Raw genomic sequence first — 13,421 nt, 5'->3', positions numbered from 1 at the left:
TGTGTTTGTGAGTGGGATTTACAAGCTTATGTAAAGAAAATTTCTGTGTCTTTTTTGATTAAACACGTGTGTTTTGAAATATACAACTTTGATTTATGAATTCTTTGATCTGGATTTGTTTTCGATCTTAAAAAACTTTTTGCATGACCTCTCCATCGTTCTCGTTCTGATTCTCATAAATTATTCTTTTATTGGTTTCTACTTCTTTGTGCTAATGAGACACTTCTTTCGACATTGATATATTCACTATGTGTTTCATTGTCTTACGACTATTGTGAGCTGTGTGTTTAGCTTTTTCGCATCTATGCTTGGCTCCAATACTGTTTGCAAATGATCTTCATTGCATTTTCCTATATGCTTTTGATAGGGGGACGCAATCCCAATATAATATTTTATATATCTCACGCTATGGACTTATTGAATAGCGGGGAGCTCTCCTCGCGCCATCTCCTAATCCTTTTCGCCCTTTTTCGATGTTGTCAAAGGGGGAGAAAAATATTGTGAGATACATTATATGCATGTGTATTATCTTGTATCATGTTCATATTCCTTCATGCATATTTCCTTTTTGTAAATCTGTTTGTCATCATCAAAAAGGGGGAGACTTGTTGCCCTTCTTGTTTGAGTGATGTTTAACAACAAATTTATACTAAATGTTGTTTGGTCCTAGTGTTTGTGGCATTCCTAAATGTTTTTTTATAGACAAACAACGTTTGTTCCATGGAGTTGAGATTGGATTGAATGGAGCCTATAAGCACGAATTCATAATCACGAGGAGGTATGGCGGAAATAGATGTGAGCTGAAGATAATGCATTAAGTTCAAGATTCCAAGTTTTGAGCTTGCATCCGCGAGTGTACTCAAGATAGGAGGTCTCGTTGAACGATCAATAAGCCTTGGGTATCATTTAGTTTACGTTTTGTATACCTGTGGTGTTGATACTTTAAGCTCATATTATTCACCACCACGCTATTTGTTGATTTTTATCAAAATATAGGTTTTTGTGAAAGAACATTATTTTATTAGTTATACAGACTTTAACTATCAAAGTATTATACATAGTTTAATAAAGTTTTATAAAATCAATTTGTAGAGTTTCAAAAAGTTTGTTTAAATGCAAATTTCAAAAACATGGTATAGTTTCGTTTTTCATGTTTTTGGGACATATTTGAAAAATGGACCTAAGGGGTTCCATATCTTCACTATTCGGCGTCGGTACCAGATTAACTAGAATATTTTTTCAAAAATATCAAATAAATTAGCCTGTATACAATGTTTACCTCTCATCACTGTTTTATATACAACATTTCGCCAGCAGTTCATACAGTATTTACTGCTATTGTTGTATGTGAAAAAAAAACACCTGTCTTCCCACTAAAAAAATAAATTTTTGTCGACCTATTGGTATTTGTCAAAAGTGACTCACTTATAAGCATAAGACTCCAAGGCAAACACTGCAATGATTCCCACGTCATCTGAGAAACCCAGCTCGCACATATTTTGTTCGCGCGATAAATGCAGATATAAAAGAATCGAACTTATAAACACCGGAAATAATAACCGATCTCGTTAGGCCGACAAAGCACTTAAAAATTGAACTCCACTAGGAACGGTGCATTCCTCTCCCTGCTAAAGAAATCGACACACCTTCATATATAAGCAATTTGATGTCTAAGTACGACTTATAGTTAACGTAAACATCGAACTTATAAAGCTTTTAATGAAGTGATCTGATCTTATATATGATAGAGCGTTAGGCCAGTCAAGCTCTTCATGTACTCTTCTCACGAACACAGAGCATAGTGGTGGTTATTTCTACAGGACACATATAATATTAATGCTCATCTCTATTCAATGAAGAAGTTGGAATTATTTTTAACAATAAATTTAAGTTTCATCTACAACATGTTGTCCTATATATAGTAAAACTACCTGTTCTATATATACTAGGCTTCCCTTATAACAAGATTTAGTATATAATTGTTTTTGGTGAGTTACTATTATCTCTGTGAGTTTGGATTATCATCAAAGTTGACATATTTGAGAGCGTTATAATTCCTATAGCGCTTAGTATTTATACAAGTTCGAAAAGTTTTTATGAATATGAAATATCTAGGTATTTTCACAATATTCTATTTTATTGTCATTCATCATATAATGAGTAAATATGACTATTTCAGAAATTGTACTTTTTGTAAAATGTTCTATTTTACATAAGTTTTTAGAGAAAACACCGACGCTTTATCTAACATATATAAGGGGATTTCTTTGAGTCACTGAATGATTTTAGAGTTGATTATTGAACAACGAATTTAAACTCATCGAAATTTTACAAAGTAAATGAAGAATATATTACACTGAGCTTATAATCGGCTTCTATATGTAAATCTTACAATGCAAATTACTGCCAAACTGTATATTGGGTCATAAGTCGACTAGCAAAATTACAATGACATTATGATAGAGATGTTTGTTTTCACTATGTTTTTTTTAAGTGGATATATTATATTAAATCTGTTACCATCACCAAAGTCTGTAATATTATTACTACGCAAAGAGAGCACCGTTGCAAGCAGTAACGGCTAACGTTTTCTGTTTTTGTTTGTTTCTTGGGTTTATTTATGGTTTCTCATTATTATCTATTCCATTAGTGAGTGAGTTGGGCTGATGTATTGGGTTGTTATAAATATCCTCGAAAATTATGGGTTTATTTCCATTTGTCTATTTACGGGCTAATGTCATCTAATAGAAAAACTATATGAAGATTGTTGATCGATAAAAGCAAGTTTTAAGAAACGTTATTAAAGAACAAGAGGTTTATGTTTTGGTTTAAGTTAGATATAATAGAAATGCTATTGAATTATAGATAAGTATACGAGTGTATTCTCGGGTGCTTTTGATTTGTTCGTATATATCAAAAAGAGCTTAAGGAGAAAATATTGCTAATCTATCTGTCGATGTTGTGAAATGATTATAGACTAACAATCAACTCTGGGATCTCTTTTGCCCCCCTATAATCAATTCACCACAGCATAGCTATGGGTAGATAATTATAATGGATCAGAATGTTGCTGGAAGGTTCGTTGTGTCCTTATAAATACCCAACTAAGCGGTAGTAGACTCTTTGGGTTATAGTAGCAGTTTGTATTACAAATTTCGAGAGTTCCATTTCTGGAAGCACTACGAACTGAGACGAGGAGGTGACGTTATAAGTTTTGATTTAGATCATGCTTGTTAACGAGCAACTGACTCCATTCGCCAAATCACAATATTCTGGAGGCACTTTATTGCAATCTGTACATGTCATGAATAAAATAAAAATCGTTTTCGTTGCGAAAACTCGAGAATACTGCAGAAAGTGTAATGAATGAAAGGCTCACTCGTCGGTGTACCCAGCTGCGACCCAGGGCGCACAATTGTGTAACTTCCAACTTAGAGAGTAGAGCTTCCAATTCGTGTCTCATGAATTTTAACCAATTGTATGCATGAACTAAACTAGCTCTAATTGTATTAAATGGGAGTCCTTAAATTTGTTGAAACGGCATAACAAACCAGCTAGATACACTTGTAAGTATGGTTCCAAAGATGAAGTAAATGTGTGGGCCAGAATATGTCGGAAGTGCGTCTCGGTCCGAAATGGAAGAGTTAGGGTATGGTCTCAGTGAACGCTTACGCAGAGGTTGTGGAATTTTCTAAACACTGTGCAGTGATTGTGTTTAGGAAAGTACATTATACACCGCTCTTAGTTAAATATGGCCAACACTTAGAATTGATGGGCCCTGTAGAGTGTATGGAGTTTAGCACAGAAGATAGAGTTAAATTGTTAATAATAACGGATTTAGTTAGAGTGTTAAGTACTAGAGCAAATAAAACTTACCGTTCTTCGGGACATGTAAAATCTTGAGATAACGACAGGTAAACGTTCGCTTCGAGGTTGGAATTTACAGTAACATGGGATTTCGTGAACCTTATCAATTCAAAAAATGGGTGAGTGTTGATAACGCGTAGTAAAAAACGTTGACGTATTTTCTTTATAATTATCGGCGAAGCGGAAAAGTAAACCTAAAACACCGTATAATGATAAGTGGAGCATCTCGACTACACTTTGAGGTTATAAGATTGATGTGAGTATCAGGCGGACCGGTTGAATTATGAGGATAATAGATTGACCTTCTAATTATATTCAGGCTGTTGGGGACTGCTTCTAAGCAGAACCCGTATACATAGAAAGTTCGTTTTTGATTTTGTTAAGGTTGATCGATACTGCCAAAATTTGCGCCGGATATCTAATTTATCTTCGTTTGGACTGGGAATATGAATCTATTCACATGATCGGCAAATGACTTTGTTGTATATGTCATCGATTCACTGAGGATACTTCTACTTAAAAGGAATTTGAAATAATGGAAGAGCTCAAACACAAATCACATATATTGGATCTAGTACTTTGTTATTATTTATAACCCACAGCTTTTCCAAGGACACTAAAGGAGATATTTTTAATATTATCGACATTTAATGTTCACCTAAGCTAACATATTTAATCGTTTATTTGGTAAATAATAATATAGAATGGATATAAAAAATCTTGATTAGATCATTTTATTTCAACTAAGTAGCAATTTATTGGGCAATCTGAGCTTAACGTAAGACTGTAAATGAATGTATGGTTTCGTAGTACGGGTTATAAACTTAATATGCTAAGCGAACATATCACACTCACTATTGAATGAATTATTTTGAATTGACATTATCGGATTAGTATTTCAGCAGATATTAGACCCTAATCACCCGGCTCCAGCCTCTCTACGCGGTCTAACGAACAGGTTCGGCGGTCAGTAGAGCTGGTGCTCTTGTAATCATTAAAAGGTCTAACCGCCTTGAGTTAATGATACCAGTTATCTTATTGTGCTAATCTACGATTATGATCTAACATTGATGTCTTGCTTCGAAATATTTTTCAGATATAGTATCATGAATCATGAAATATATTCTCAGTCTTACGGCTATGAATCACAATATCGCTTAATTCATTAATTTCCCTATGCACAATGGAGCTTACTAGATTTAATCTATTTGTGTTGACAATCAGAACCATATCGACTTATGGAGTTAAGATTTATGCTCTATATTCGTGCCCCAGCTTTGGAGATATCCAAGATGGAGGGCAAGTCAATGAGTAAGTAATAAATATTTCATTGAACAAGGCGTTTTGTTAGAGAAATTCCTTTGCATTTAATAATAGTCATACCTTTGTAACAGTCTCATGCATTTTCTAACAAATTTAGTTCATTTTGATAGGTGCTTCGACCATCAATTTATCTGTGAGTTTTTATTATTCCTTCAAATTTGATATTGCATAGAACAATTGGGACGAAAACAAGGCAATCCAATGGTGTGTATACTACGAAATCCTACAAAAACGTAGTTTGAGGATAATTGTTCTTCAGTGAAGTGTAGGAGAGGAGGCATATACTTCATCAATGGTACAACACGGCCAATAGGCGATAGCCTAAAGTGTGGTTTTAAACCGTAATTCGCGCGAATCCGATGAGTGATATACTCCATACAATGAGACCGTCTTGTGGCAATAGTTGATAGAGATTCTCTCATGCCTACTATTCAAATTGCAAAACAATTTATTGATCTTAACAGCAAGCATATCTAGTTTAAAATCCCGATTCATCGCAGCTCGCATAGCTTCGCAGAAACTTGATCATTGTTGTTAAACGAGCAGATGCCTATTTTACAGAACAACAATGAGTTATTAATTTGGAAATAATAACATGTCTCTATCTACTTGCTAGCAGCGACAAAGTCCAGCAATCAAGGAAAAACTAAAGACCTAATAAATCGCATGTTTGGTTAACGAAGGATTCTCTATAACTCTCATTCTTGAAAAATTATATATAAATCTGCGCATGATAGAAGATTAAGGAGAACTATTATTGATGGAAATAAAAGCTTCTAACTTCTTGTATAGGGAAATGATCATCGGTTCTCATCTAAAGATTCGAGAAATTTCCCCACCATGACTGTGTATGCACGACCACTAGATTCTCGAAATCTTGTAAGTTTCGTTCGGTGCAAAAACCCAAGTCCAAAGGAATATATCATCCTTTTTATAAATGATTCAATCACCTTAAAAGCAAATGCCATTTGTAGATAACACCTTAGCTAACACGAGGTAATTATTTGCAACCCTGGGTGCAAAGAGCTAGTACTACAAGCATTCCTAAACCGTACACTTTGGCACAGCTTGTATAGTAAAAGCTATACAAACTGTTCTATTTGTGGCTACGAAACAGGCCATTTAGGCTAAGTTTTGGCTATGATAGCACAAAACATAAGAATATTAATTCTCCTCTTCTGTGCATCTCATAAGGCTTCTTCTTTCATGTACACAGAATAATGTAAACATCACGTAGCCACATGCACGCCCATCTATATCATTTCAGCATAAGCATGCTATATGTGTATCCATTGTGATTTTTGTGGTAGAGTGGTCACGTTAGCCCAAGTTTTGTTTTGCAATTTGGCCGAAAGTTTGCTAAATCGCAAAAGTATTTCAAGTAAGACGCAACATTATTTCAAAATGTTTCTCATTTGCAAAATAATTTAAAAAGACGGCATCCTTTATTTGGCAAATGTTCCTCTGCACATCCACATGGTCAACATAACCAAATGCATCTCTATCATTGCACTTATTGGCAATCGAATGGGTGCATTGGCATATTATGCTATGACCGGACCTCGTGCACAAATGCGCCCCCAAATGGGTTCATAAGCGCCCTAATGGGCCTTTGAGCTGGAATATAGGGGTCTATGTCCCTAATGTTTGGTAGCCAAGAGTTTCTTGGGTACGCCAAAACAATTTAATTTTTAAACGCAAGAACTTTAGTGCTCTTAAGTTTTCTTCTTTGCTTGTTTTTTGTAAATTTTTATAAATCTTTTTCGTTTATGAAACAAATTTTCTTTTATGCAAAATCTTTTTGGTTTCATAAGTTATTAGTCTTGATTTTGACTGAGAGGTTGTATTTTATATAAGCCCTGCCGGGTTTATTGGGTGTTTATTCCCGAAACTCAGTGTTCACCGGATGGCTAAAATGATTATATGGGTTGGAAGCATAGCTCAAGAGCTTGATATAATGTTGCCTCTCTGCAACAAATTGGTTTTGTTGAATTGTGTGCTTTTGAATTCATTATACATTCACTTAATGATGATATTTATCGTGCTTTGTGCTAATGGATCATTCTATTTGGGTGCTTATATAATGTATCTATGAGTGGCTTTGATAAGTTATGTAGAGAGAAATTTTGTCTTTTTTGATCAAACATTGTTTTTGAATATAAAGCTTTGAATTTATGAATCTTGTCTGATTGATTTGTTTTTCATTTAAAACTTTGTTGGGCTGACTCTCATGTTTCGTTCTGATTTCATATAAATGCTATTCTTTTATATGGTTTCATAATTTTTTTGGGCTAATGAGACACTTCTTTCACATTGAATATTTCATATGTGTTTCTCATTGTTCTTTAAGTATGTGAGTTGTGTCTTAGCATATTTTTCCATCTATGCTTTGCCTCAACATATGTTTGCCCATGATCTTGGCATTGCATATTTTTCGTATATGGGCTTTTTTGTATAGGGGGGGAGCATATCGCTATATATATATTTTTATATAATTCAACCTTATGCTTATTGATAGGGGGAGCTCTCGCTCTCTTAATCGCTTTTGTCCCCTCTTTTGATGTTGTCAAAAGGGGGAGAAATATTGTGAGTTTTATATTTATTATGCATGTGTATTATCTTGTATATGTTCATTTCCTTCATGCATATTATTCCTTGTTTGTAAATTGTTTGTCATCATCAAAACGGGGGAGATTGTTTGGCGCTTCTTGTTTTGATATGTTTAACAAACAATTTTATTACTGAAATGTTGTTTGTCCTGAGTGTTTTGTGGCATTCCTATGTTTATAGACAAACTAAGCGTTTAGTTGGAGGTTGGATGGATTGAGCCTACACGATCCATATAAACAAGAGGATGGTTTGGGCGGAATAGTGGAGGTGAAGTATTGCATTCAAAGTTGCAAGATCCAAGTTTTCAGCTCATCCGCAGTGTACCAAGACTAGAGCTGTTCGTTGAAATCACCAAGCTTGGGTATATTTAGTTTTAAGGGTTTATAACTTGTGTGTTGATACTATTAAGCTCATATTATTCACAAGCACACGTATTATGTTGATTTTATGCAAAAAATAGGTGTTTTGTGAAACATTATTTTATTAGTTTACAGAGCTTTATATCAGTTTATACATAGTTTTATAAGTTTATAAACATCAATTTGTAGTAGTTTCACAAAGTTTTTGTTAATCAAATGTCAAAACATGCTGATGTTCGTTTTCACATGTTTTTGGACATATTTATTGAAAAATGATGGTTTCCAACTATTGGGGAATGCAATTCCAAAAATTCTTGTTTGTACACATGTTTAATTTCATGTTTATAAACCATTTGCAAGTTTCATAATTTTTTGGAATTTAATTTGTTATTTTTAAAGCACTTTAACAAATCAGTTTCCAGCATGGAAACATGTGCCTTTGTGCATGTTTATAAGTCGACTTATCACCTGACAAGTCGACTTATTGAACTCTCTAAGAAAGTGCATTTTCTCCTCTGCTAAGCTCGACATTATAAAGCAAGGCAAGTCGACTTACTATAAGCTCGACTTATAACTTTTTATAAGTCTCTATTCCTTATGAAGTGTTGGCACGTTATGTATTTTTCGACACAGTTTAATCAAAATAAATTATTTCTCTCAAATGGGAAGTGATATTAAGTCAAATTCTTCTCTAACATGTTCATATAGCAGCGTTTATTAAGCTTCCCTATAAAATTTTATAATTTTGGAGTTAAATTTACTGTGTCAATTGATTTTAGAATGAATCAGGTGTTTTTCAGCAGTTTTTAGAATATGAAATATCTATTCAATGATTTATTTCTCACCAAATGAGAAGTGATATTTCAGAAATCTCTTTTTGTAAAATGTTTATTTACATGTTTTAGAAACATCGCTCAAATTTCATTAATGTTTAGAGTTGATTTGCTATTTTTAGACTGATTTTACAAATCAGATAGCGCATAATTTCAGCATCTGCCAAAACTGTATACTGTCATAAAGTCGACTCCAAGATCGACTTATCAGAGAGCGCGTTGCACAGTAACGGCTAAGTTTTGCTGTTTTGTTTGTTTTGGGTTTTTGGTCATTTCCTTGGGGTTTGCTTGACTGTCTTGGGTTGTTATAATACTCCATTGCATTTAAGCCTCTCCATCTAACAAGACAACTAAGTGAGTTTTAAAACACAGTTTAAGAAAGTTTTAACAAGGGTTTATGTTTGGTTAAGTTTGTTTAAAAAGCTTTTTAAGAAATTGAGTGTTTCGGTTTGTGATTCAATTCAACAAGAGCTTAAGGAGATCAATCTATTGGTGTTTGGCATCCACTCTTCTCCCTCCACTCTTGATATATTGAGAAGTTTTGCTAAACTCTATTTCTAGCTTTTTATATATTTGATTATGCATTGTTATTAAGCTAGAACTACATTGAGTTTAGTTTTGTTTATATTCTCTTTGTCACACACAACCTTTTTGAGCTTATTGTATTTAACTTCATAGTATAATTGGGTTGTGAGATTGTGTATCTTAGAGAGTGAGCTTACAATTCGTTCTCATCCATTGTAGAGAACAAACACTTTGTATTGAGCCTTAATTGTGAGGATACACTTTGTAATACAACTTGTAACGCAAGAGAGAAAGTGTGTGGCGAGAGTCGGGGATCGTCCAAGAGGAGTGGGGTAGGTGACGAGAAGGTTGTAATTCTAACACTTGAGGGAGACACGTCTAGTTCCAACGACGCTTAGTGGGTGTAGAGTGTGATTGCAAGAGTGTTAATTGTAAAGTTTTCGGTTAGCTAGAAACCGAGTGTGAGGTGTAAACGTTGTTCGGTGAACGTAGAAAACCCGGTTGTGATAGTGGAGATCTCCTCGAGGTGAGGAGCGGGGACGTAGGTCGTGGGACGCGAACGTGTAAAACATATCGTTTGTTTGTGATTGCATTGATCGTTCTTATTCTTGTTATCATATCTTATATCGCCTTTGTGTAATTGCTCACATCATATTACCCTATCACGTTGTGTAGTTTGTTTATTTTACCCTTGTGTTAGTTCATATATCCTTGCTCATAATATTTGTAATATCCTCATTGATAGGATAATATTTATTTGTTCATCATTGCTTATCCTAGCTTACGTATCTTGTTGTATTTTTATACTTGGCTAGGATATACTCATTAATATATTTTTATTGGCATTTAATCGGATTAGATTAGCATAAGACCCTAATCACCCCCCCTCTAGGGTCTAACATGTAACTCTTGTTTATTTTTGCAAAAGTTGTTGTGAGAATCATCAAATTGTAACTCTCATTGATTGATATGTAAGTCGTCAGATCATTACCTCCATCATTTGTGTTTTATGGGGATTAACTATCTACAGTGATTTTTAGACAACCTACACATGTGATTGTCGATCAAACGTCCTGCTATGCAAAAGACGGATTCCCAAGCTACTGTGGAAACCTACACTATTAGTAAGTCACGAGCCATAATGAAAAGTATAGGATATGAAACTGTTCCATATACTTTCCACCATTATAAAATATCCAAACTATCATTTTGACATTTAACTAAAGATACAGTTAAATATTGATCAATTACAGAACCTTTGCTGATGATCTAAGTTCAAATCCACCAGTTAGCTCAGCTACCATTGATTCCTTATCAAAACTCACACTTTTGCCCGACTTGAGCTTGTAGAAGCAGAAGCGCCTGTAGGCTGATGTGTAGTTACACTATATCTAGCTGCATACTTGTCATATAATCTTTGAAAATAATTTTTAATAGTATTATGATGAGTAAAAGCAGTAATGGTTTGACCAACATCAGTGTCTATTAGCATATTACCATACAAATAATTTAACAAACTTCGAAGGCCAATATCCTTCAAACATAGATCAATAAGAACCCCCAAACCAAAAATAATAGGAATATGCATAAAATATTTATTAAATTTACTTTTTGTTTGAAAAATTATATTTCCAAAATAATTATCCATACGATATTTAATAATTTTTTTGAATATTTAAAATTTTTAAAGCAGCTAAAGTAATGGTTAGATAATAACATCTAGATAATAACATAGTAGCATCATAAAAAACTTATAACATCTCTTTTAAAATACATATAACTGTCCATTCATCCTCAGTTATTCCATACATACTACCAGAGCTAGAACTAGAAGTATAGAAAGCAATAAAATCATTTATAATTTCTTTATATTATATTGCTACACTTAACATTGCATAGGTAGAATTCCACCTATGATAAACATCTTTTGGAATTAGTCTGGGTTTTAAATTTTTTCTTTTACAAAATTATTTTCATCTTTTAATTCTTTGCTCAGAAGCATTATGAGCATAAGCTAATGTTCTAACTTTTTCTATCATGGATTTAATTTCACCAAATACACTTTAAACAATTAAATTTAAAATATGAGACACACATCTAATATGAAAAATATCACCATGACATGGTAATAACAGAGATGTTTTGATATAATCAATAGCTACATTATTATTACTTGCATTATATAGTGAAAGAGAAAATATTCTTTCTGATATTTCTAATTTTGTTAGTTCTTCAATTATTAAATTTACAATATTAATATCAGTATGTGACTCTTCAAATACAATAAAAGAAATAAATCTTTTAAATATTTGCTAATTATCTTCAATCCAGTGTGCTGTGATACATAAATAACCAGTTTGTGCTTTAGATGTCCAAATATCAGAAGTTAAAGAAAATTTAAAGTTTAAACTTTAAAAATAAAAAATTATTTTTGCTTGATCCTCTTGATGATATTTTAAAATATCACATTGACAAGTTTGATGATAATTTTTTGTTTAAATGCGGGATAAAAACCATCAATAAACATATCTTCAAATTCATCTTCTTCTACTAATTTAAATGGAAGATTTTTAAGAATAATTAATCTGATGACACATTTCCTGGCTCGGACTGTGTCATAATTCCAACTACTGAGACTAATAGAAGATGAGGATTGAGAGAATAAAGATTATCGGATATCACCTTGAGGCATCTGACCTTTGTTGTGTTTATCTAAATGACGTTTGAGGTGGTTGATGCTGCTTTTATGATGAGCTTAGAAAATATGGCCGCACAACACACATGTAGCCTTCTGGGTGAGAAGTCTACCGTGTTCATCCTTGGTGACGTATATCTTCTCGAAAATATTCCACATATCGGATCTCGGCCTTTTAGGAGCTCTTGGTGTAGAATCGTCGCCACTGAAGTTGGGATCAACATCGGTAGGAGTAGGAGGAGTAGCTGTAGCTCCTATAGTAGGAGGACTCATTTGAAGATCGGGAGTTGGATTTTGCCCTTCATATTTAGAGAAGAAAGCCATTTGATTGAAGAATTATAGAAGAAAAGAGAGTATATGAGAGTATTAGAGATAAGTAGATGGTTTTTGGATGAGAAAAATAAATGAAAACCCCCTCTATATATAGAGGCAGCCCCTAGACAAATGACCAAAATACACTAAAATTTTGGTTGTTTTTGACCGTTTTTGGGGGTATTTTGGTCAAAAGGTCAAATATGACCGTTTTTGGTCGTTACGATCAGGTCGGGCCGACCAGCCTTAACAACCAAACGGTCACCTAGGTGACCGTTTTGGACGAGCCGACACGACCCGACTGGCCCCGACGTCGGCCATCGCTGACCGCGGTTGTCCCCATTCGCCGCGCGCGATCTCGGTGGCGAGCGTAGACGGAATCGTCGGGGGGCGAGCACGCGGAGCCAGGTTGGTTTCCGGCGCAAACCCGGGCGAGCCCAGCCCGGGCCGGGGTAAGCGCCGGCCGGGCTGCGCCGGGCCTAAGGCCCATTTGGACACCCCTAGGTGCAAACCCTTTTGTGCTAAACGAGCACCTTATTAACTATAAATTATTCTAGATATTGCTATCACCATATTTTGGTAATTTAACTCATGCTTAATTAGATATGATACCTATTGATCAAAATATATTTAATTTAACTCATGCTTAATTAGATATGATAACTATTGATCAAAATATATTTGCGACAACATTGTAATATAAAATTCGTGCATTGGTCGGGTTAAAAACTAGTTATCTTATAATTGGCAAACCAGAATAGGGATTCATTTCCAAGCATAAACCAGTAACCAGATTCTTTTCTTATCGCGTTCCGTCGTGCTTTCAGTCCATATGCACATTCTCAAAAAAGTTTAGGCGCAACTGCATACTAACTATATCTACGATATTACAATACT

This window comes from Asparagus officinalis, chromosome 10 (genome assembly GCF_001876935.1).
Source record: "Asparagus officinalis chromosome 10, Aspof.V1, whole genome shotgun sequence".
Lineage (NCBI taxonomy): Eukaryota > Viridiplantae > Streptophyta > Magnoliopsida > Asparagales > Asparagaceae > Asparagus > Asparagus officinalis.
The sequence above is the reverse complement of the archived record's forward strand: the minus strand, read 5'-3'. Positions refer to the sequence as shown.